General features: G+C 42.7%; 1 protein-coding gene across 1 annotated transcript in view; it reads left to right on the top strand.

The window, feature by feature from the left end:
- The first annotated feature begins 7,889 nt into the window (after positions 1-7,889).
- NUGGC (nuclear GTPase, germinal center associated) overlaps positions 7,890-27,263 on the top strand; it is an 864,070-nt gene continuing 844,696 nt past the window's right edge. Inside the window, exon 1 of the mRNA XM_029596224.1 lies at positions 7,890-7,947. The gene's annotated coding sequence lies outside the window, so the exon portion shown is untranslated. The remainder of the gene's footprint in view (positions 7,948-27,263) is intronic.

The raw sequence follows: 27,263 nt of genomic DNA on the forward strand, positions 1-27,263 counted from the left end.
GACGCTGTTGCTCAGTTACGAGAGCACTCAGAAACCCTGAAGCAACTGTCAATTCTCCCTCATGATCCTGCAATGCATACAAGTCGCAGACCCCCAAGTAGGGAGACAAAACGTCCTTTCTACAGACCAAGAAGATACTATCCTTCCACATCTAGACCAAGACCTCCTAGGTCTCAACAAAGACCTCAACAGAGACAGCAACGGTCTGCTAGGCCCCAACCAGCTTCTCAGACAGGACCTGCCTCCGGCTTTTGAAATTCAATTCAGAGAACAGGGCCTATACTCCAATCCCCAATCCACCTTACTGGTTGGCGGAAGAATATCCCAATTTTACAAAGAGTGGACATCAATAACATCCGATCACTGGGTCCTCTCAATAATACATCAAGGCTATCGCCTCAATTTCATATCACTCCCTCAGGATTTTCCACTGAATTTATTCTCAACTCAACGAAAATAACATACTCCATTTACAAACAGAATTATCTGCTCTTCTGAAAGCCAAGGCTGTGGAGTATGTGCCACACAGCCAGAAGGGCAGAGGATTCTATTCCCGGTATTTCCTCATTCCAAAGAAAACCGGAGGGCTACTTCCCATCCTAGATCTCAGAAATCTCAACAAATTCTTAAAAAAAGAAAAGTTCAGGATGGTTTCTCTAGGCACCATGCTCCCACTTCTGCAAAAGGGAGATTGGCTTTGTTCTCTGGATCTTCAAGATGCTTATACACACATTTCTATATTCCCTCCTCATCGCAAGTACCTGCATTTCACAGTAGGACACCAGCATTTCCAATACAGAGTGTTGCTATTTGGCCTCGCTTCATCTCCCAGAGTGTTCACCAAATGCCTGGCAGTGATATCAGCACACTTACACAAGCAAAGGTGTTCATGTCTTCCCTTATCTAGACGATTGGCTCATCAGGAGTCAATCGCAACAAGGAGCAGTAACCTCTCTACATCACACAATTGCTGTACTTCACAAAATGGGGTTTCTAATCAATTATCAAAAATCCCACACTACTCCTTCTCATCTACTCCAATTCATAGGAGCAGAATTGAACACCATTACTGCAAACGCTTTTCTACCAGAAGATCGTGCAGAAACACTGTCCCTGTTGGCACACTCAATTTACTCACGACAACAAGCGACAGCACATCAGTTTCTCACCTTACTAGGCCACATGGCCTCCACAGTTCATGTCACTCCTATGGCAAGACTCGCCATGCGAGTAACCCAATCACAAGATCACAATGGATCCAAGCCATTCAACTATTACATTATCCAATTCAAGTAACGCACCAACTACGTTCGTCACTACGATGGTGGACAGCCAAGGACAATTTACGCAAGGGCCTACCCTTCCAAAAACCAGTCCCACAGATAACATTAACTATAGATGCATCCACCTTGGGTTGGGGAGCTCACATAAACACTCTCCAAACTCAGGGGACTTGGACAAACTCAAAGCAACATTTCAAATCAATTTTCTAGAACTTCGAGCTATACGTTATGCGCTGCATGCGTTCAAGGACTGCCTTTCACACAAGACTGTTCTCATCCAAACAGACAACACAGTAACCATGTGGTACATCAACAAGCAGGGAGGTATAGGTTCGAATCTCTTTTGCCAAGAAGCTGCACAGATTTGGGCCTGGGCCTTGAACCACTCGATGTTCCTACAGGCCACTTATCTGGCAGGCATACACAATGTAATAGCAGATCGACTCAGTCATCAGTTCCAACCACACGAATGGGCCTTGGATCCCTCAGTAGCGACCAGGATATTCCAGCGTTGGGGACAACCAACAATAGACCTCTTTGCGTCACATCTGAATCACAAAGTAGACAATTTCTGTTCTCTTCACAAACAGCAGAACCAGCCAGCCAAGGACGCCTTTGCTCGCCCTTGGAACTTAGGCCTACTATACTCGTATCCTCCGATACCACTTATAACCAAAACTTTAGTGAAGCTACAACAGGACAAGGGAACCATGATACTCATAGCCCCATACTGGCCTCGACAAGTATGGTTTCCCACATTTCTAGATCTCTCAGTCAGGGATCCAATTCGTCTGGGAGTAGCTCCCACTCTCATAACTCAAGATCAGGGTCGGTTGCGACATCCCAACCTTCAATCCCTATTTCTGACAGCATGGATGTTGAAAGCTTGATCTTACAACCATTCAATCTTTCAACCAATGTATCTCAAGTGCTTATAGCTTCATATAAACCTTCCACATGAAAGAATTATTCTTTCAAATGGAAAAGATTTACTTTGTGGTGCAGACAAAACCATATTGATCCTTTTACTTGCCCCACTACTTCTCTTCTAGACTACTTATACCATCTTTCAGACTCTGGTCTTCAGACTTCATCCATCAGTGTACATTTGAGTGCAATCTCAGCTTACCATAATAAGATGAGAGATGCACCTATATCCACACAACCTCTTGTCAGTAGATTTATGAGAGGTTTAACTCACCTTAAACCACCAATTCGGCCTCCAGTCAAAGAATGGGATCTGAATCTGGTTTTAACAGGATTAATGCGTTCTCCTTTCAAACCCATACATTCCTGTGATTTTAAATTTCTCACATGGAAGACTATCTTCCTCATAGCCATTACATCAGCTAGAAGAGTTAGTGAGTTACAAGCACTTGTCACATACAAACATTATACAAAGTTCCTACATGACAGAGTGGTACTCCGTACACATCCAAAATTCCTTCCCAAGGTAGTTACGGAATTCCACTTAAATCAATCCATAGTTTTACCCACGTTCTTTCCAAGAACTCATTCTCACCAAGGGGAAAGAGCTTTACACACTTTGGACTGTAAACGTGCATTGTCCTTTTATTTAAACCGCACTTCAGCCCTCAGAAAATCGAATCAACTCTTTGTTTCCTATGATCCAAACAAACCGGGTAAAGCAGTGGGTAAACATACTCTATCCAACTGGCTATCAGATTGCATACAGTTTTGCTATGAAAAAGCAGGCCTTCCTCTCCAAGGGCAAATAAAGGCACATTCAGTAAGAGCAATGTCAACCTCAGTAGCACACTTTCGTTCAGTGCCAATCATTGACATATGTAAAGCAGCAACATGGAGTTCTCTTCACACCTTTGCAGCTCATTACTGTCTGGACAAACAAGGACGACAAGATTCAGCCTATGGACAATCTGTCTTAAAGAACTTATTTCCAGTTTAATCCCAACTCCTTCTACAACCAATCTGCTGTGATCTTTGGCTGACTCATTTCCACAGCAACACATCACTGCTGCCTTCATAGAGAGTGACTCAGCCTCTAGCTTGCTAATCACCCATATGTGAGGACTAGCATTCTGCTTGTCCTGGGATAAAGCAAAATTGCTTACCTTGTAATAGGTGTTATCCCAGGACAGCAGGATGTAGTCCTCATGAAACCCACCCGCCACCCCGCGGAGTTGGGCCTCATACCTTTTATTTTATTTTTGCTAAAGCTTATTGCTACATACGAGACTGAAGTGAGACCCCTGTGGCAGGGAATATCATAGCATGCCGGGCATGCTCAGTAGCCCCAGGCTGCCAGTCAAAAGTTTCTAGAAACTTTGACAGAAGTTTTTCCCGCACTAGGGCTCCGTTACTGATGTCACCCATATGTGAGGACTACATCCTGCTGTCTTGGGATAACACCTATTACAAGGTAAGCAATTTTGCTATCTCTCATAATCAGCAGGAAATTTTCACACTGTCTGTTTTGGGGAAAAGTCTATGGGCACTTTTAACCTGTAGATTTTTCCTGTTTAAAAGTGAAAGTACACATGCAGTTTTGTTCTGAAACTTTCTACCAAACAAAGTATCCCTAGACACTTGCACTTGCTTTTTATGCAGGTAGAATTTAGCTTAAAAAGTATTAATGCTGATTTGAAAATGCCATCTACACACATACTCTTCCTTCCCAACCTAAACTTGCCCCTGGGAACACCTCATCTCAATGTAACCTAAAGTATGTACATTGTGAAACAAGGTGTGTACTTTTAGCCACATTGGGGGAGGGTAATTTTCAGACTATTTATTTTATTTAAAGCTTTTTTATATCGATGTTCGAAGAACATCACATCGGTTTACATGTAACAGGTGGAGAAACATTACATAAAAATAGTAACTGTGCAGTACATAAAACGAAACATAAGGCAAACTAACAAGGTACAACTGGATAAGGAGCAACAAGATGTATAACATTATAACATTAAATACATGGAATTTACAGTGTCAATAAATACAGCTTGGTTGTGGAGGGGTTGGCAAGGGCAATGAGCAGGGGAGATGGATTATGTGAAGGCTTGTTTGAAGAGCCAGGTTTTTAGTTTAGTTTTTTTTAATTTGAGGGAGGAGGGTTCCATCCGCAGGTCAGGTGACATATCATTCCAGTTTGAGGGTCCTGCTATAGATAGTGCTCTTTCTTTTGTGGCAGTGAGGCGGGAGGGTTTAGTAAGGGGTATGTGTAATGAACCATTGTATGCAGATCTGGTGAGTCTATTGGAGGTATGGAAGTGTAGTGAGTCGTTGAGCCAGTGTACATCATGGTTGTGTAGTGTCTTGTGTATGATAGCGAGATTCTTGTAGCGAATTCTGAAGGAGATTGGGAGCCAGTGGAGGTCTCTAAGAACAGGGGTGATATGGTCCTTTCTGCGAGTGTTAGTGAGTACTCTAGCAGTGGATTTTGTAGCATTTGGAGTGGTTTGATGGAGGATGAGGGGAGACCTTATTTATTTATTTATTTATTTAAAAGCTTTTATATACTGATAGCCGTTTGCACATCGTATCGGTTTACAAGGAACATTGCGCTTATATATTGTAGCATAACAATTGCATGGAACGATTGGTAACAAAGGGGGGTAACAGACAAATAACTGGTAGCATACAGGAGGGAGTTTAAATAATCTAATTTGGAGAAGATTATGGCCTGGAGGACAGTGCGGAAGTCATTAAAGTGGAGGAGGGGTTTAAGTTTTTTGAGGACATGAGGTTTGTGGTAGCATTCTTTCATGGTAGAGCTTATGAACCTTTTGAGGTTCAGTTGGTTATCTAGTATAATGCCAAGGTCTCGTACGTGTTGGGCGATAGAAATTGAGGAGGAAAGGGAGTTGATGTCAGTGGTGGTCAAGGTGTTGGGATTGCGTGATATAATGAGTTCAGTTTTGGAGGCATTGAGGGCGAGGTTAAGATTAGAGAGGAGGTGGGTAATTGATGCTAGGCAGGTTTCCCAGGTCTTAAGGGATTTAGAAATGGATTCAGTAATGGGGATAAGGATTTGGATGTCGTCCGCATAGGTGAAATGAGTGAGTCCTAGATCAGATAGAAGTTGGCATAGAGGAAGCATGTATATATTGAAAAGGGTGGAGGAGAGGAAGGAACCTTGGGGTACACTTCGAGTTAGGTTGATAGGTTCAGATTCGCTGTTACCAATTTTGACTGTGTAGTGTCTATTATTAAGGTAGGATTTAAGCCAGCGAAGGATGGTGCCAGCAATGCCAATTTCAGTTAGGCGATTTAGGAGAATCTTGTGGCTGATGGTGTCGAAGGCGGAGGAGATGTCTAGCATAGCAAGAATGTAGGAGTGCCCATTATCCATACCTTTAAGGAAGGTGTAGTGAGGGCGATTAGGAGGGTTTCGGTACTGTGGAATTTGCAGAAGCCAAATTGAGAGGGGTATAAAATATTGTGTTTTCAAGATGATCAGAGAGTTGGATGTTTATTATTTTTTCCATAAGTTTGGCTAAGAAGGGTGGGATTGATATAGGTTGATAGTTGGCCAGTTCAGAGGGGTTGAGATTAGGTTTCTTAAGGATAGGTTTGACGATGGCTTGTTTTAAATAGGGAGGGATGTTGCCAGAGGAGATGGAACAGTTGATGATATTGGCTAATGGTTTGGCTATTAGGTTAGGGATTTTCAGGAGGTATTTTGGTGGGATGTGCTGTGGGTTTAATTTTCTTTAGGAGGGTTTCTATTTTGGAGGAGGAGGTGGACTCAAAGGAGTCTAAGGTTGCATGATGGATTTTAGAGGGGAAGCTAGAGAGGGTGGTGGAAGGAGGATAGCTGGAAATAAGCTTAGATATTTTGTCGTGGAAAAAGTGGGCAAGGTCATCACACATGGTCTTGGTGTCATTATCAGGGATGGAGGGCTGCAGTTTTGATGAGGTCGGAAACATAGGAGTAGAGGGCTTTGGCATTGTATTGAATGTTGTGAATTCTGACAGCATAGAAGTCACACTTGGTATTAAGGATAGAGGTTCTGTAGAGGTTAAGGGTGGATTTGTATGAAGCCTGTAGGGTGGGGGAGGGATTTGTGCGCCATTTCTTTTCAGTGTTTCTTACTATGGGTAAATCACTATTTATTCATATAAATGGCTTTGAATATTGCCTTCCTCAATATTTGAATAACCCCAATTAATCATAACTATTAAGAATTCAACAAATATTTTAAGATTAGATGTCAAATTCTATATTAGATAAAGAGCTAAAATTTAATAGTTTAAATTAATAAATTAAAGTTGAAACCGGATGTTTGGAGGGAGATGCAGCAATTTCCTCTTGCCCCTTGAGGCTTCTAGCTCCATTGGACAACTCTAAATGAGCTGTGCATTCATGAACTTTCAGTTGCAGCTACTTTGGGCAATTCCCCCATTTTCATTCTATCTCCCTCTTGTTATCTAGCCCATCCATCACAGAGCCAGTCCTTGGGTGGAGACACAAACTGAAGATCTCTCCAGAATTTGAGATGCATGGATATCAACACAGCAATGATTGGGATTCCCTTACTTGGTTGGATGAGGGTGACATTGTGATTGCTGCCTCCTCAGCCCAATACTGTCACTGAGTCATTGAGCTGGCCCAACCTATTTGTAACGGACACTCCAGTTTCATTACCAATAAGTCCTGGGTACTCCTTTAGAGTTAGTGCAGTGCAGGTTAGTGAAGGAGGGGAGGAACCATTCAAATACAGCCCCTCCCTTTGAGGAAACTGGAATGGCCAGCCCCTTTGAGATGTTTTATAGCAGTGCTCCAAAACTATTAAGACCTGAAGATCTGGGGGCAGTGTGAGTTGATTTTGAAGTTAGTGAAAGTGTTTGGAGTTTTTCCTGTTTTGAATTTTTGGTTCTTCTCTTAGGAATCCAGCAAACCCTGCTGGGAGTCTGTGAGTTGGGTTAGGGATCTGCCTTTCCTTTCCACTCCCTGGTGGGGAAGGTCTGCATCCATGGACTATTTTGAGCTTTTGAAGAGACTTTAATTTGTAGGAAACATGATGAAACTCTGTGCACCACCTGGGCTCAGGGCACGGGGAACCCTGTGTCTGGGGCTGCCCAGGTTAGGGAAGGTCTGCTTCTCTACACCCTCAGGATGGAGGAGGTGGTGACTCGATGCCAGGATCTTCTGGTCTTAATATTTACACGTGTAACCCCTTTGAAAATTACCTCCCCAAATTGTAAATGAGAAACTAAGAATATGTCATGAGTTTATTTTATGAGGCAATCTTTTGGCCTCTGTTGGAAACAGGATGCTGGGCTTGATGGACCCTTGGTCTGACCCAGCATGGCAATTTCTTATGTTCTTATGTTCTTACATCTGTTCATCAATACCAGATCAAAAATTCAAATTAATGTTACCCAGTTACTTACAGGCTGGATCAGGGTGTTTCCATTAATTTGTTCATTTTGTCAGGACAATTTCTATTTTAATTAATTGAGATAAATTTCCCTGTCTAAAGGTGGATTTGATTAGATATAATCTGATATATGCCTCTAACAAGAATTTAAAAACTAACTTTTTTCACAGACAATAGCAATGTATATTGTATGAAAATATTGATTGTTTTATTTTTATTTTTGAATGGTTCAAAAGAAGAAGCACCACCGAAAAAAAGAATATTATTAGCTAGTGATGTGGATAATGGTTCTCAAAAAGGTAAGATGAAACTTCTACTAGAGATGAGAAAACCCAAATAAGTCTTGGGTTTCACTAAACCTCTTAATTACTTGCAAAGTTCTAGATGTCTCAGGAAACATATGGAGTGCATTATTCAAAGACATTTGTTTGAATAACTTGTGAGTTATACAGATAATTGCTTTGGTTTGAGTATCATTGGCACTTATCCATTGCTTTCATTGAGTTACTTTGATGCAACATTGGAAGTTGCCAGAACCACAGTATGAGTGTACTGTGATCCCAGGTTTTTCAAGAGTGTTGGTTAGCATGGGAGGGTTAGGGTTGGGATGCCGGAGATGGAGGGAAGGGGAAGAGTAGTGGGCTGGAGGTGTGTTTCGTTTAACCAGAGGGGGTAAGAGATAGGGGGAGGGAGGGGGAAAGGAAGAGACAGCAATCCACTTCATTCTTCTTGTACAATTTTAAAATCTTTGAAGGGCTTTGTGGAGGGGTGGGGGATCGGGCCACTAGGCTCACTTGATTGTTGGGTTTTTTTTGGCCTATTAATATTGCCTACTTGGTCAGTTGCATGGTTTGTGCCCCCTAATGGTCAGCGCCCTAGGTCCAGGCCTAACTCGCTTAGTATTTCTGCTCACCTTACCTCTTGCTCTCAATCCCCTTCCCTGTCCTTTTTCCTCATCCCCCTTCTCACCTGACACCAGCCATTTCCCCCTGCTACCAGATCTCACTTCTCTTACTCATCCCCCCTTTTCACCTTTCAGCCCTTTCTCTCCCTCTCTTTCCATCACCACCTTATTTTTACCCAGATGTGGCACATTGGTGGAACCACCCCAGCCTGGCATGCTGTATCCTGGATGGTTGTCTGCCCTGGCTCCTCTTTCCACCCCTTCCTTACTGGCATACCCTTGGTTTCCTATCTGCTGTACCCCTCCCTACTAGCAGCATTTACTTTGCCCCCTCATTTTGCCAAGGGCGAGTACTAAAACATTCTAATTATTCCAGAAAAATTCCCCATCTCAAGCAACACACGCACACACATCCCTTGAGTAACTGATGCCCCTCTTCCCATCTCCCTCTTTCCCTAGGCTTATCTTATAGGAACACACATACTAGAGCAATTCCAACCTCTACTCTGAATGCAACCTATCTCTCATATTCCCTATCTGGAGCAAGTCATCCCTGCCCAGCCTGTTGGTCTGCATACACGTGTGTGAGTGTGAGTCTCAGTAAGTATGTGTGTGAGCATTCCCTTATTAATCATAAAATGATGTTATGTTGATGTTATAATGTACAACAAGAAGACCTCAACTTCTTGAACACAGCTACAATGTAAACCGATGTGATATTCTATATTGAACACAGGTATATAAAAACCAATAAATAAAATAAATGTGTGAGAGAGCAGAGGCCTCCAAACTTTATCCTTAAGAGATGCAATTCAGTCAGGTAATTAGGATTTCCACAATAAATAGGCCTGAAGTCTATTGTATACAATGGCAGCAGTACATGCAGATTTCATGCATATTCATTGTGGCAATCCTAAAAACTTGCCTGAGACAGAGAGAGAGAGAGAAGTCCATTCACGCTGTCCATCCACAGTAATTACAGGGTATCTATAATCTAGAGATCCCAGGAATGGAGAATTCTTAATAATTAGTTTTAATTATTGGGTGTTAATTGATATGTCTGCTGTTTTAAAAAAATGTTATTGCTGTTTAAAAATATCTTTTTTTATTTACTATTTGGATATTCTTTTCATCAACTAGTTATTCTTTTTATTAGTATGGTATTACTATGATTTATATTTCTTGATGTTTGATGTTTATAAAGAATTGTGATTTCACTGTTTTTCCATTGTTACACTGTATACAGAATCTGGCTTGCTGTGGTTTCCAGTTCAGTTTTGTCAATGCATTTCCATTTTACTTCATGGTCTCTTTATTCTGTAGGGTCTGTCTGTGTTTTGCATGTATGACTGAGCTGAGCTGAGGCATTCTGCTAGCGTGTAGTTTCTGTGTAGGGTTCTAAAAGCTGCTTGGCTTGTTCTGTTTTCCTAATAGGTGTATTTTTGTTTTATGGTCTGGTGTTAAATTTGCAGTGTTGCTTTTTCATAGGCAGGGTTGTTATTGCTCGAGTGTTGGCAGTTAGGGCGGTTTGGTATGGGAGGTATTCTCAACAATGAATCCAAGGTCCTTTCCTGGTTAGTGATTCCTAATCCAGAAACCAGCATCGTGTAGCTGCAATTAAAATTTTTTTTCCTTATGTGCATCACTTTGTCACCAACCTTGTTCCCCAGTATTTTTCTATCTTGAGCAGTGGGAGGGGGTTTTCCTGTTATTGGCATCCTCCCCTGGCTGTCAGCCCACCTTTTTTTGTGGGAATTCCCTGGAGCATGTTCAGTGGTGTGAGTTGGAGTCAGATTTGCTTTTGAAGAGATTTTGAGAAGGCTGATGAATCTGCAGGAGAAGGTCATCCTTCTGGGATCCTGAAGGGTTGCATCAAAGATCTTTTTGCCCAAGTGAACCGTAACAGGATGAAGGGAGTTGTTAGTGTCATCCTTTTTGCGGATGACACTAAGATCTGCAACAGAGTGGACACGCCGGAAGGAGTGGAGAGAATGAGACGGGATTTAAGGAAACTGGAAGATTGGTCGAAGATATGGCAGCTGAGATTCAATGCCAAGAAGTGCAAAGTCATGCATATGGGGAGTGGAAATCCAAATGAACTGTATTTGATGGGGGGGGGAAAGGCTGATGTGCACGGAGCAGGAGAGGGACCTTGGGGTGATAGTGTCTAATGATATGAAGTCTGCGAAACAATGCGGCAAGGCGATAGCAAAAGCCAGAAGAATGCTGGGCTGCATAGAGAGAGGAATATCGAGTAAGAAAAGGGAAGTGATTATCCCCTTGTACAGGTCCTTGGTGAGGCCTCACCTGGAGTACTGTGTTCAGTTCTGGAGACCGTATCTACAAAAAGACAAAGACAATATGGAAGCGGTACAGAGAAGGGCGACCAGGAAGGTAGAGGATCTTCATCGGATGACGTACGAGGAGAGATTGAAGAATCTAAATATGTACACCCTGGAGGAAAGGAGGAGCAGAGGTGATATGATACAGACTTTCAGATACTTGAAAGGTTTTAATGATCCAAAGACAACAACAAACCTTTTCCGTAGGAAAAAAATCAGCAGAACCAGGGGTCACGATTTGAAGCTCCAGGGAGGAAGATTCATAACCAATGTCAGGAAGTTGTGGTGGATGCCTGGAATGCCCTTCCGGAGGATGTGGTGAAGACCAGAACTGTGAAGGACTTCAAAGAGGCGTGGCATAAACACTGTGGATCCATAAAGTCAAGAGGCCGCCAATGAAGAGTGGGTGACTCGCCAGAATGATGGCTACTGCCTGGAGACAATACCCTTATTCAATAAACATATACATGCTTACTGTGACTCCAACATCGCTCTAAGCTTCAACAGCAAGAGGAAACATGGAAAAAAGGATTTGCACTCACAAAGAGGGGAGTAGCTGGCTTGTTACGGCGGTTACTACCCCAAACCAAATGTGCCTGATACTTCACTTTCAATGCATATACAGCATAGTTCTCTGCTTCAACGGCAGGGAAGAAGAAAAAAGGGTTCACACTCACAAAGCAGGGAGTAGCTGGCTTGTTACGGCGGTTACTACCCCAAACCAAATGTGCCTGATACTTCACTTTCGATGCATATCCAGCATGGCTCTCTGCTTCAACGGCATGGGAGAAAGGCTGATACATCACGCATTTCCAGCATAGCTCTCTGCTTCAACAGCAGGGGGGAAAAAAAACTGATGCTTCACGCATATCCAGCATAGCTTCAACGGCAGGGGAGAAGAAAAAAGGATTCGCACTCACAAAGTGGGGAGTAGCTGGCTTGTTACGGCGGTTACTACCCCAAACCAAATGTGCCTGATACTTCACTTTCGATGCATATCTAGCATGGCTCTCTGCTTCAACGGCATGGGAGAAGAAAAACTGATACTTCACGCATATCCAGCATAGCTCCCTGCTTCAACGGCAGGGGAGAAGAAAAACAACCAATAAGGGCTGTATAACATAGTCTGGGTAAAACAAATAAGCATGGGTGTAGCTTGCTTATTGCGGTGGTTACTACCCCTAACTAATCAACTACATATTTCACTTGGATGCAGCTCCATCACTGCTCTCTACGTTAATGGTGGGGGTGGAAGGGAAATAGAACCAAGAGCTAAGAGAAACAGATAAGTATGAGAGAAAACATGTGTGAAGCTTGCTGGGCAGACTGGATGGGCCGTTTGGTCTTCTTCTGCCGTCATTTCTATGTTTCTATGTTTCTATGATTTTTGAGAAGAGAGCTCAAGAGATTTGAAGAATATTGAGTTTATTACAATTTAGAATTTTTGTCTTGTTGGACCTATTTGGAATTTTTGAGCTTGGGGATTTTTATTTTTTCATCTTTCAATCACTTTCCAAGTATCAGCAAAATATTAAAGCAATGTCATAAAACTGGAAATCCAATAAACCATTACTAAGCAATTTATCAGCATAATTTTACAAACAAATACTGAAAGAAGCCAGAACCCGAGAAATATGTCCAAATTTTGATGTTCCAGAAAGAACTCTAGCTGCTGAATTTTGGACTACCTGGAGCATGCTCAATGTATACATTGGAAAACTCAACTGGACAGTTTAGTTTTGAAATTACTAGACTGTAAAACTGTTCTGAAATCATTGTTCTAAGTAAGGTTTCAACTTACATATAACTCTCAGCTTTCAATATGTATCCTGACCTGAACCACTTTTCTTACCTACTAAGAAAATAAGATATGCCATTCTGGGTCAGACCAAGGGTCCATAAAGCCCAATATCCTATTTCCATCAGTGGCCAATCCAAGTCGCAAGTACCTGGCACGTATCCAAACATTATTAATAGGTTCCTTGCTACTATTGCTGGCAACAAGCAGTGGCTATTCCCTATTGATTAATAGCAGTTTATGGACTTCTCCTCCAGGAGAAACATTTTTAAACCCAGCAACACTAGCTGCCTTAACCACGTCCTTTGGCAACAAATTCCTTAATTGTGCATTGAGTTAAAGAATTTTCTCTGATTTGTTTTAATTGTGCTACTTGCTATCTTCATGTAGTACCCCTAGTACTTGAAAGAGTAAATAACCGATTCACATTTACCCATTCAAATCTTTTCATGATTTTGTAGACCTCTATCATTCCCCCTCCCCCCCCAGTAGTCTCTTCTCCAAGATAAACAGTCCTAACCTCTAGTCTTTCCTCATAGGCAACAGTACAGAATTAGAAGCCAAATGTTTGATGAGAGACAAAGTATTTTTGCCGCTACGAGACCAGAGATTTGTCAGCGCACCAAATCTACTGAAGAGCGTTGTTTTTTAAATAACACTGCGGCACAGGATAATACAATTTACCAGAGACCAATTGATGCACAATTGTAATTTTTGACCCGGATACTCAGAAATCCCAAAATGATAAAGCTGAGCCCCTGACGCAGCCCCATTGTAAGAGGGTGAATCGGACATTTGCCTCCACGTCTTGGTTAGATAGCCTCCCTTGCTGCTTCATCAGTCTTTCCTCATAGGGCAGCCATTCCATGCCTTTTATCATTTTGGTCGACCTTCTCTATACTTTCTTCAGTGCAACTATATCTTTTTTGAAATGCAGTGACCAGAATTGTACACAATATTCAAGGTGTTATCTAAGCATGAAGTGAATCAGAGGCATTATGAAATTCTCTGTTTTATTTACCATTCCCTTCCTAATAATTCCTAACATTCTGTTTGCTTTTTTTGACCGCCACATCAGACTGAGCTGATGATTTCAATGTAATATCAGCTATGACACTCAGATCTTTTTCCTCTGTGCTTTTTGTTTATTTTTATTTCTAATTTTTGGTGGATTAAATTTGAGGGTCTGAACCTGTTCTCCATGTATAAACGAGATAAGGGATTCTGATAGCGTGCAGATTTGTACAGGGATCAACAGCAGTCCAACTTATGTTTTTCCAATTGATAATTTAGGTAGAATGGCAGAACCTGAAAAGAAAAGAATGTGAAGGATGTGCTCTTTTAAAGATAACTGGTTGCAGTTTCCAGAATATTGGAATTGGCTTTTGAAGGGAAGTAATGACTGCATATTGCCACATTTGCTGCGTAGAATTCACAGTTAAATATGATGCTGTGAAAGCCTTCAAGCATCATGCAGAGACAGGGTCACAAAGCTAAATTATGAGCACAGGTTCAGTCTAGTACCATTAATAAATTCTTTGTGAAGACCGATTTCCTCTGAAGAGGAACGCATTTGTGCAGCTGAATTTCTTTTAACATATCTTACCGGCATATTGTCTTACCGGCAAAACCCGTCATCAGTGAGGGAGGCCCACGAGGAAGGTCCGGAGAGGGAGCTGGGAGTCTGGCCCGCGCAGAAGCACATCGGGGCAAGGCCCTTTAAACTCGCCCCTACCACCGAGGGACCCGCGCTGACCACGTGACCGCCGCCTCTCGCCTCCCCTAGGCCGACAAACTGACGCTCCCTAACCCGAAGCAGCCAACCAGCGAACAATCTCCCCGGTGATCTCACCGAGCTGCGACTACAGGGCATTTATAGCCACGAACGGAGCCCAGGCGCCTCTTACCGGCAAAACCCATTGTCAGCGAGGGAAGCCCACGAGGGAGGCCTGCTAGACCAACCAGGTGTAGCAGGAAAGGATCCTGTAGCAAGGACCTGCTCTCTAGGTGATGCATTGTCCTTTCGCACTGAGGATATCTCCCCAAGGCCTACTGCCCAGGAGGGAAGGGTTAAGTCGGCCGTCATAGTTGGTGATTCGATTATTAGGAATGTAGATAGCTGGGTGGCTGGTGGGCGTGAGGATCGCCTGGTAACATGCCTACCTGGTGCGAAGGTGGCGGACCTCACGCGTCACCTAGATAGGATTTTAGACAGTGCTGGGGAGGAGCCGGCTGTCGTGGTACACGTGGGCACCAACGACATAGGAAAATGTGGAAGGGAGGTTCTGGAAGCCAAATTTAGGCTCTTAGGTAGAAAGATTAAATCCAGAACCTCCAGGATAGCATTCTCTGAAATGCTCCCTGTTCCACGCGCAGGTCACCAGAGGCAGGCAGAGCTCCGGAGTCTCAATGCGTGGATGAGACGATGGTGCAAGGAAGAGGGATTCAGGAACTGGGGAACCTTTTGGGGAAGGGGGAGTCTCTTCCGAAGGGATGGGCTCCACCTTAACCAGGGTGGAACCAGACTGCTGGCACTAACCTTTAAAAAGGAGATAGAGCAGCTTTTAAACTAGAACAAAGGGGAAAGCCGACAGTCGCTCAGCAGCGCATGGTTCAGAGAGATACTAATGATGCATTAGAATTAGGGCATCCCGACAGTGAGGTTCCAATAATTAGAAAAGTAGTCCAAGTGCCTGTAACTAAAAACTCACCTGAGCTAAAAAATTCTAACTTATCCCTATCAATTAAAAAGCAGAATAAAAATACAAACAAAAAACAAACTTTGAAATGTTTGTATGCTAATGCCAGAAGTCTAAGAAGTAAGATGGGAGAATTAGAATGTATAGCAGTAAATGATGACATAGACTTAATTGGCATCTCAGAGACATGGTGGAAAGAGGATAACCAATGGGACAGTGCTATACCGGGGTACAAATTATATCGCAATGACAGAGAGGAGCACTCGGGAGGAGGTGTGGCGCTTTATGTCCGGGATGGCATAGAGTCCAACAGGATAAACATCCTGCATGAGACTAAATACAAAATTGAATCTTTATGGGTAGAAATCCCTTGTGTGTCAGGGAAGACTACAGTGATAGGGGTATGCTACCATCCACCTGGTCAAGATGGTGAGATGGACAGTGAAATGCTAAGAGAAATTAGGGAAGCTAACCAAATTGGTAGTGCAGTAATAATGGGAGACTTCAATTACCCCAATATAGACTGGGTAAATGTATCATTGGGTCACACTAGAGAGATAACGTTCCTGGATGGAATAAATGATAGCTTTATGGAGCAATTGGTTCAGGAACTGACGAGAGAGGGAGCAATTTTAGATCTAATTCTTAGTGGAGCACAGGACTTGGTGAGAGAGGTAACGGTGGTGGGGCCGCTTGGCAATAGTGATCATAATATGATCAAATTTGATTTAATGACTGGAAAAGGTACAGTGTGCAAATCCAAGGCTCTCGTGCTAAACTTTCAAAAGGGAAACTTTGATAAAATGAGAAAAATTGTTAGAAAAAAACTGAAAGGAGCAGCTACAAAAGTAAAAAATGTCAAAGAGGCGTTGTCATTGTTAAAAAATACCATTCTAGAAGCACAGTCCAGATGTATTCCACACATTAAGAAAGGTGGAAAAAGGCAAAACGATTACCGGCATGGTTAAAAGGGGAGGTGAAAGAAGCTATTTTAGCCAAAAGATCTTCATTCAAAAATTGGAAGAAGGATCCAACAGAAGAAAATAGGATAAAGCATAAACATTGGCAAGTTAAATGTAAGACATTGATAAGACAGGCTAAGAGAGACTTTGAAAAGAAGTTGGCTGTAGAGGCAAAAACTCACAGTAAAAACTTTTTAAAATATATCCGAAGCAGAAAGCCTATGAGGGAGTCAGTTGGACCGTTAAATGATCGAGGGGTTAAAGGGGCACATAGAGAAGATAAGGCCATCGCGGAAAGATTAAATGATTTCTTTGCTTCGGTTTTTACTGAAGAGGATGTTGGGGAGGTACCCGTAATGGAGAAGGTTTTCATGGGTAATGATTCAGATGGACTGAATCAAATCACGGTGAACCTAGAAGATGTGGTAGGCCTGATTGACAAACTGAAGAGTAGTAAATCACCTGGACCGGATGGTATACACCCAGAGTTCTGAAAAAACTAAACAATGAAATTTCAGACCTATTAGTAAAAATTTGTAACTTATCATTAAAATCATCCAATGTACCTGAAGACTGGAGGATAGCAAATGTAACCCCAATATTTAAAAAGGGCTCCAGGGGCGATCCGGGAAACTACAGACCGGTTAGCCTGACTTCAGTGCAGGAAAAATAGTGGAAAGTGTTCTAAACATCAAAATCACAGAACATATAGAAAGACATGGTTTAGTGGAACAAAGTCAGCATGGCTTTACCCAAGGCAAGTCTTGCCTCACAAATCTGCTTCACTTTTTTGAAGGAGTTAATAAACATGTGGATAAAGGTGAACCGGTAGATATAGTATACTTGGATTTTCAGAAGGCGTTTGACAAAGTTCCTCATGAGAGGCTTCTAGGAAAAGTAAAAAATCATGGGATAGGTGGCGATGTCCTTTCGTGGATTGCAAACCGGCTAAAAGACAGGAAACAAAGAGTAGGATTAAATGGACAATTTTCTCAGTGGAAGGGAGTGGACAGTGGAGTGCCTCAGGGATCTGTATTGGGACCCTTACTGTTCAATATATTTATAAATGATCTGGAAAGAAATATGACGCGTGAGATAATCAAATTTGCAGATGACACAAAATTGTTCAGAGTAGTTAAATCACAAGCAGATTGTGATAAATTGCAGGAAGACCTTGTGAAACTGGAAAATTGGGCATCCAAATGGCAGATGAAATTTAATGTGGATAAGTGCAAGGTGATGCATATAGGGAAAAATAACCCATGCTATAATTACACAATGTTGGGTTCCATATTAGGTGTTACAACCCAAGAAAGAGATCTAGGTGTCATAGAGTATAACACATTGAAATCGTCGGTGCAGTGTGCTGCGGCAGTCAAAAAAGCAAACAGAATGTTGGGAATTATTAGAAAAGGAATGGTGAATAAAATGGAAAATGTCATAATGCCTCTGTATCGCTCCATGGTGAGACTGCACCTTGAATACTGTGTACAATTCTGGTCACCGCATCTCAAAAAAGATATAATTGCGATGGAGAAGGTACAGAGAAGGGCTACCAAAATGATAAGGGGAATGGAACAACTCCCCTATGAGGAAAGACTAAAGAGATTAGGACTTTTCAGCTTGGAGAAGAGACGACTGAGGAGGGATATGATAGAGGTGTTTAAAATCATGAGAGGTCTAGAACGGGTAGATGTGAATCGGTTATTTACTCTTTCGGATAGTAGAAAGACTAGGGGGCACTCCATGAAGTTAGCATGGGGCACATTTAAAACTAATCGGAGAAAGTTCTTTTTTACTCAACGCACAATTAAACTCTGGAATTTGTTGCCAGAGAATGTGGTTAGTGCAGTTAGTATAGCTTTGTTTAAAAAAGGATTGGATAAGTTCTTGGAGGAGAAGTCCATTACCTGCTATTAAATTCACTTAGAGAATAGCCACTGCCATTAGCAATGGTTACATGGAATAGACTTAGTTTTTGGGTACTTGCCAGGTTCTTGTGGCCTGAATTGGCCACTGTTGGAAACAGGATGCTGGGCTTGATGGACCCTTGGTCTGACCCAGTATGGCATTTTCATATGTTCTTATGAAGGTCCAGAGAGGGAGCTGGGAGTCTGGCCCGCGCAGCTGGCGCAGAAGCCCATCGGGGTAAGGCCCTTTAAACTCGCCCCTACCACCGAGGGACCCGTGCCGACCACGTGACCGCCGCCTCTCGCCTCCCCTAGGCCGACAAACCGACGCCCCCTAACCTGAAGCAGCCAACCAGCGAACAGTCTCCCCGGTGATCTCACCGAGCCTCGACTGCAGGGCATTTATTGCCACGAACGGAGCCCAGGTGCCTCTTACTGGCAAAACCCGTCGTCAGCGAGGGAGGCCTGCAAAAAAAAATCTCTTACCCCCACCGGCTACGAGGCTCGCCGCACCGTCCCAACGCTCACCACAGACTTCGGGCTCTGCCTTCTCCCCGAGGATACACTAATCGGCAGAGGGAAGCCTGAGGACCAATAGGGAGGCCTCTTCTGGGGCTTTAAACCCCTACACTCTCTTCAGGCGCCGAAGGAGCACGACAAAGGGGCCTGCCCCGCCTACAGTTTCTCATTCTACTAGAACCTTACAACATCTACTTTCTACCTATGGTCTTGTGGATCCATGGCGAATGATCAATCCTACCGGACGGGACTTTACTTTTTTTTCAGCACCTCATTCTTCCTACTCCAGAATTGATTTTTTTCTTATTAATAAATCTTTATTATCACAAATTTTGGATACACAAATTCACCCTATTTTGATTTCCGATCATGCGGCTATCTCTTTGACGTGTACTTTGACGACTCCAAAGCAAGTACATAAACAGTGGCGGTTTAATGTCGCTTTACTGGAAGACCCTGAGTTTTTTCCATTTCTAGACCCCAAAATAACTGATTATTTTCACAATAATTCTACAGGGGATGTTTTGCCTGCTACCATTTGGGAAGCCTTTAAAGCTACAATTCGTGGAGATATCATTAGCTTCTCTATCCGACGCACCAAAGAACAAAAAGCAGCTTTATCTACCCTGCATCGACAAGTTGCATCTCTTGAATCGGATCATATTGCACGCCCATCTTCAATCTCTTTAGCAGCATTAATTAAAGCACGCTACCAATATAACCGCCTTCTAAGCTCACAGGTTCAATTGCATGTCTCTCAGTCTAAGGCACAGTACTACGCTGGTAGCAACAAATGTGGTCACTTATTATCTTCGTATTTAAAGAAGAAGTCAGAAGCTAAGCGCATAACAACGATCTTATCTCCGTCTAATATTACATTGACCAAGGACTCGGAAATCCTACAGGCTTTTAGCGATTTTTATGCAAATTTATATCAATCTGAAATTTCACCGTCGCCTGAGATGTTTCAAGATTTTTTTTCTAGTTTGCAACATCCGACTTTATCCCAAGCACAAATGGACTCTCTGGACTCCCCTATTACCATTGTTGAACTTACTTCCGCAATCAACTCACTGGCTTCTCGCAAAGCACCTGGTCCGGATGGATTTACCTCAGAATTTTACAGCTTCTTTCAAAAGACGTTAATTCCATATATTCATGATTATTTTTCTTCTCTGCTTCTTAATGATGCTTCTGTTACATCTTTCACGCAAGCTTGTGTAGTGGTGCTCCCCAAGCCGGGTAGAGATGCGGCCAATATAGCTAATTATCGACCCATATCACTATTGAACACAGATTATAAAATTTTTACAAAAATATTGGCTACTAGATTATCCCGGGTTATGGGTTTCTTGGTAGATCCAGACCAATCTGGATTTATTAAGAACCGCTTGATATCCAACAATACTAGGCTTTTTTTGCATTTACAACAGGCTGTGTTTTCGTCACCCACTCCGGCCGTGGCCGTATCATTGGATGCAGAGAAGGCTTTTGATCGTATAGAATGGCCCTTCCTACTAGCTACGCTCCAATGGTACGGCATCGGCCCTAACTTTTTATCTTGGATTAAGTATTTGTATACTTCGCCTAAAGCATATCTCTATATTAATCAACAGATTTCCCCAACCTTTTCTCTCCATAGGGGTACGCGACAAGGATGCCCCCTTTCCCCGCTGCTCTTTAACCTGGCTTTGGAGCCCCTACTTTCAGCTATTAGACAGTCAGACTCAATTAAAGGAGTGCAGATCGGATTGGATGTTTTCAAGCTTTCTGCTTATGCAGATGATGTTTTATTATTTCTGCAAAGTCCGGAGAGTTCACTTCCCCAACTCTTTGATTTGATTTCGGTTTACTCATCTCTCTCTGGTTATAAGATTAATTGGCATAAAACTGAATTATTGCCCCTAAATTACTCGGCATCTGTTCTGCCCCTTTCTCATCTTCCCGTCCAAAAGATGTCTACTTCTCTTAAATATTTGGGAATTCAATTTTTCATGGACCCCTTAGAGACCATAACTTATGGTGAATCCAATGTTATACGGTCTCTTAAGGATCTCATCCTACGATGGTCCCCCCTCCATCTTACTTGGTGGGGCCGGCTGGATACCATTAAAATGGTATTGGCGCCTAAAATTACCTATACTCTGAGCATGATTCCGGTTTTTTTTTTCCAATGATTTTTATAAACAAGTTGATAGGATATTGACGCGGTTTTTGTGGAATAATAAAGTCCCTCGTATCGCTCTTCCTAAATTAAAAAAGGCTAAGATACAAGGTGGAGTGAACTTCCCGGATTTTTATTCTTACCACATGGCTTTTATTTTACAGCAAGGTTATTACTACTTTGACTATGAACAGGAAATTGTGAGTCCCCCGCGTTGGTTACTTTTTGAACAGCATCTAATGTTACCTGCGCCTTTATATTGTTTTCCAGGTATGACTCCCACCTCTTCTCAAGCTGCCAACCACATACTGAGGTCTCTACATAAAGCATTTACTGACATAGATATGAAACGTCCCAGTGCCTCCTCAGGATGGAAGTCATCTATACTAGCTCCTTTATGGCGCAATTCCTCCATTAGTATAGGAGGCTGTTCACCTTATTGGTCCACGTGGCAAAAATGTAACATTTGGTTAATTTCCTCTATTGTACAAAATGGTAAACTGCTTCCCTTTTCTCAATTACATGAAAGATTTGGTCTCCCACCTACTCAACAATTTGCTTGGTTACAATTAAAAGATGCACTGCAAGCTGACTTGGTAGGCTCCTTCAATGTAGATCAGATTCCATTTTTATGGAATTTCTACCGTAACAATGGAGAGAAAGGTCACCTTGCTTCTAGATTATATAAACTTTTAAATCGGCTATCTTGTGTTATTTCCCATACCTTACGATCAGCCTGGTCTTCGGAACTGGACATAGCGATAACCTTGCCTATGTGGAACTATATTTGGTTAACTTCCTCTCGTATTTCCCTATCCTCTAGTTTGACGCAGACTTCCATTTTCACCTTACACAGAGCTATCTGGACCCCTTGGAAGCTACACAGGGCAGGCCTTTTAGAATCTCATAAATGTTGGTCTTGCTTGACCCCCAAGGCTACACTATCACACATGCTCTATTCATGCCCTTTTGTTAAGAGATTTTGGCAACAGATATGGGACAAGGTCTCAGCCATACTACAACTTCAGTTGCCTATGTCTTATTCTATGATAATTCTTAAAGGGGCGCATCCAACTTTATCATTATTACCACCTCATCGGAAACTTTTGGATTTCCTTCTCATTATTGGTCAGCATAATATTATGTCTAACTGGAAACACAGTGATATGTTATCGGAATCGTTATGGTGGAATACTGTTAGCCTCTATACTAAATATGAACAGGCTATGGCCATTAAATTTGGATGACTAGGCAAATGGTCCCAAGTTTGGAAACCGCTTGACATCTACATGTCTTCCTTGTAATATCTCTCACTTACATGTCTGATTATTGACTCTGTTCTCCTCCTCCGATATGTATCTCTACTTATTTGGCATATTCTCTTTTCTCTCCCTCTTCTCTCTATATCTCTTCTCTTCTCTTCTTTCTCCTTTTCTGTTATTCCTTTCTTTTCTTCTTTTTCTTCTTTTCTCTTTATAAACTGGTGATATAACTGATATGATGTATCTTGTTTTTTTAACTGATATTACTTATGTTCTGTTCTGCTGTAAACAATGTGCGATTTTCTTATCTGATTTTATATCCTATTGTCACTGTACCTTTTTCAATTCTCAATAAAACAAATTAAAACTAAAAAAAAAAAAGGGGCCTGCCCCTTTGTGCGCCCCTTCGTGCAGCCCGGTAGGGCAGCCTCTCTCTTTGCTATCCCTACCTCCGCTTTGGACCCCTCTCAGACTCAGACTCACACTCTATCTGTTGGTCTAAGGCCTTAAAGAGCTCATTTCTCTCTCAAAATGCACTCCTTTACCATCCCTATCATCAGCAAACACGCTAGATACAAAGAGAAACCTTCACAGATTCATCTCATCCAACAGCAGAGACTAATCCCTATCATCATTTCACCACTTACACAACTACTAGGCCTCTCTCTATTCTCTTTGACTCTCTTCAATGCCCAATCCCTCTCTAAAAAATCCCACATCCTAAACGATTATCTCTCAGAGGCCAACCCAGACATCTGTGCCATCACAGAAACCTGGTTAAAACCCACAAACTCAGTTCTTATAAATCAACTCCCCACTCAAACCTACGATATCTTTTCGATCCCCAGACCTAAAAAAAGAGGAGGCGGACTACTTCTCGCAGTGAAGAAACACCTGAAGATAATCCTGCAACAATCCCACTCAATCTCAAACCTGGAATGCGCTTTCTTCAAATCCAAAGAGCTCCAAATATGCCTGATCTATGCCCCACCAGGAAACTTTGAAGCCGACCCATCTCCCTTGATAGAATATATAGCCAAACACATCAACTATGACTCCCCTGCACTAATTATAGGAGACTTTAATTTACATGTAGAATTGAACAAACGATCCAATAACTGCGAATCCTTCCTATCCTCACTCAAACACTTGGGCTTCAAACAGATCATTGACAACCCAACTCACAAACCAGGCCATACGTTGGATCTGATTTTCGTGAACGAAGGTATCTCTCTCCCATCTCGTCCAACCTGCACACCAGTACCCTGGTCGGATCACCTAATCATCACAATGGTTCTTAGGACAGCAGACACATTGCCCCCTCCTTTCCCCAAAACCACTATTCAGTTCAGGAAACCCTGCTCCACTGAAGTCATAACCAATCATCTTGATAAGGAACTACCACAGCTCGACCTCTTCGATGTGAACTCAGCCGTCACATCGTGGCACGCGATTACTAGAGATGTGAATCGTGTAATCGATCGTCTTAACGATCGATTTCGGCTGGGAGGGGGAGGGAATCAGATCGTCGCAGTTTGGGTTTTTTAAATATCGTGTAAATCGTGTAAATCGAAAACTGGCACATTAAAACATCCCTAAAACCCACCCCGACCCTTTAAAATAAATCCCCCACCCTCCCGAACCCCCCCAAAATGCCTTAAATTACCTGGGGTCCAGAGGAAGGGTCCCGTTGTGATCTTTTACTCTCGGACCTCGGACCTCCGTGCGTTGTAGAAACAAAATGGCGCCGGCGCTACCTTTGACCTGTCATATGACAGGCCGGCGCCATTTTGGTTTTTTGTCCCCCGACGTCAGGAGCGTAGGAGATCGCTCCCGGACCCCCGCTGGACCCCCAGGGACTTTTGGCCAGCTTGGGGGGGCCTCCTGACCCCCACAAGACTTGCCAAAAGTCCAGCGGGGGTCCGGAACGACTTCCTGCAGTCGAATCGTGTTGCCGAATGGCCGGCGCCATTTTGCGCAAAATGGCGTTCTCAAGCAAGCAATACTGAAACCTTTACTAAAAAAAACTTAATTTGTCAACAGATGATCCATCCTACTTCCGTCCCATAGCCAACTTACCCTTCATCGCCAAGATCATTGAAAAAATAGTAAATAAACAACTCACAGACTACCTGGAAGATCACACGATTCTGGCTCCATCGCAATACGGATTTCGTAAATCCCGAAACACAGAATCCCTGCTGATTTCTCTCATGGACTCCGTTCTCCTGAGCTCAGAAAAAAGACAACCACACCTACTTATTCTCCTCGACCTCTCGGCGGCCTTTGATACGGTCAACCACTCAATCCTCCTCCACCAACTAGCTGATATTGGTATCTCAGACGTTGCCCTCGACTGGTTCCACTCATTTCTCAACAACAGATCATTCAAGGTAAAAATCAATAACAAAGAATCACAATCAATCAGCTCAAACCTGGGAGTCCCTCAAGGTTCTTCCCTCTCCCCTACCCTTTTTAACATCTATCTGCTACCTCTCTGCCTCCTCCTTTCTAAGCTGAAAATCAAACACTTCATTTACGCGGACGATGTCCAAATTCTCATCCCGATTAAGAAATTCCTACAAAATTCTTTAATCTTCTGGGAGAATTGCTTTCATGAAATCAGCACCCTCCTCACTAAACTCAATTTAGTAATCAACAAAGACAAGACTGAATACCTCATCATCTCCCAGGAAGACAACCCCTTGTCTAGAGAAACAGCCTCACCCATAACTGGTCAACCACAAATAGTCTTCAACTCTCCCTCCAACCTCACATCAACTATACTGAACAACCTCAAAAACTCAGCCTTCGTAAGAGACCTAGGAGTGCTCCTCGACAATCAGTTCAACCTGAAAAAATTTGTAAACAACACAACAAAAGATTGCTTCTTTAAATTACAAGTTCTGAAAAAGCTAAAACCGCTCCTGCACTCTCAAGATTTCCGCCTGGTTCTACAATCTATCATCCTTACCAAAATTGATTATTGTAACTCTCTGCTGCTCGGTCTACCAGCTACCACCATTAAGCCTCTACAGATGTTACAGAACTCTGTGGCCAGGATCTTGACCAACTCTAACAAGAGAGACCACATCACACCTATCCTCTACAACCTCCATTGGCTACCAATCAAATACAGAATTCTATACAAGGTCCTGACCATCATGCATAAATCCTTCTACAAATCAGCCCCAATGGATCTCACATTTCAGCTACACACCAACAAATCCATGAGACCGATCAGAAAAGCTTACCAAGGCACCCTTTTCGTCCCCCAAGCCAAAACCTTGTTAAGTAATAGGGCACTATCCAATGCAGGTCCTACCCATTGGAACACACTCCCACCAGAACTCAGACAAGACCCCTGCCAGATTTCTTTCAAGAAAAAACTGAAAACATGGCTATTCAGCCTTGCGTTTCCCTGATGGCCACACAATGTACTACCCGCGACAACTTTGATTAGCTCTATATGCTATTAACTCACTCTTATATCCTCCCCTAGCCTACACCTTCTTTTCTACTCGCCCCTCCACCCTATCTTCCATTCCCCATGTCCGCCCTCATTCTCCCTTCCCAGTATTCCTTCTCAATCAAGACAATCATCCACCTGATTTCATTTTAACATTGATGACTCTTTTACTCACATTTTGTATTAGAATTTGTTACCAAAGGTTTATAAATGTTTAAATGTTTAATTATTCCTTGTTTTTTATGTAATGCTCACAAGCACCCTTAATTGTTCTATGTTCTTTGTTCCATGTAATGCTGTTAGCAAGTTGAATTGTTTCTCTGTAAAATGGTTTGATTTGCATCCAATGCAAGAAGATCGGTATAGAAAAGACCAAAAATAAATAAATAAATAAATATCCTAGAGTTAAACACTATCACAGCTACTGTTCTCAAGATTGTGGAAATAAGCTATACCACTCCATTTTTGGAGATTCCAAGATAGCTTCAAAATCCACTGTGGAAGGACAAAGCAGAGGCTTTGGTTGACTATGTATTAGCACCCCATTCTTTGAAACTGGCTGTGGAAGACATTGGGTCTACAGTAATCTCAGTAGCAACAGATGCATCAAATAAAGGGAACACAACATTATTTCCTGTTGCAGTCTGCCTCTTTCATAAGCATAAGGGAACCTGCATGTCTATGATAGACTTTTTTGATAACGCAGATGAAACATCAGAGGGAATAGTAAATAACAAGAGATTCCCCTCAAAATGCTGGTCTGATGCATAACAAAATTGTGGCATAAGGAGCAGACAATGCATCTGTGTATTTTGGAAAAAAACAAGCCTGTTTTGGTACACTTAAAGAATGTTGAATTTATCAAACCTTGGGGCCGATGCAATAAATGTGCCCGCTTTCTTAATGTGCCCCAGGCGCCCCCAAGGGGGTGCCATGCAATATTTAAATTAGGGGGTCGCGTTAGCAAGGAGGCGCTAGAGTCGCTTGCGTGCCCCTAGCACCTCCTTGCTAACGAGAACCTGATCGGTTTTCTTAACTCGGCCGTCTGCCGATTAGGAAAACCAACGCTAGAGGTTCAGGAAACAGATGCTTGTCAGTTGAGCGTCCGTTTCCTGCATCCGATTGTCACGTGTATTTTGTTTTAACTTTTTTTCTTTAAGTTTTTTTCCAATACCACTCCGCGTTCCCCGCAGGTTGAGCCCTTGGGTACTGGGGCCGGATTATCTTAGGTGGGCCTCTGCTTGAATGATCCTGCAGAAGGTTGCACAGTGAAAATACAGGCTGGGTCCGGGCAGGCAGTCAGGACAGGCAACGATACTTGTTGTCCAGGTACTGGCCAGAGGTCGAGATAGGTGGCGGTACTCATAGTCAAAGTTCAAGCCAGAGGTCAAAAGCCAAGAATTCCATCCAGGGAAGGGAGGCAGGACAGGAGAGGGAGTCTGAGAGCAGGGGAGCTGGGAGCAGGAGCGCTGGAAACAGGAACTCAGCTCTAGCTGAATGAAGGGACTTGTTGCCAAGGCAAGCTCTGAGTGTCAGAGATTGCCTTATATATGAGGAGATAGAAATATCATGAGAAGGGGCCACGG

The sequence above is a fragment of the Rhinatrema bivittatum genome, chromosome 3, assembly GCF_901001135.1.
Source record: "Rhinatrema bivittatum chromosome 3, aRhiBiv1.1, whole genome shotgun sequence".
Taxonomy (NCBI): domain Eukaryota; kingdom Metazoa; phylum Chordata; class Amphibia; order Gymnophiona; family Rhinatrematidae; genus Rhinatrema; species Rhinatrema bivittatum.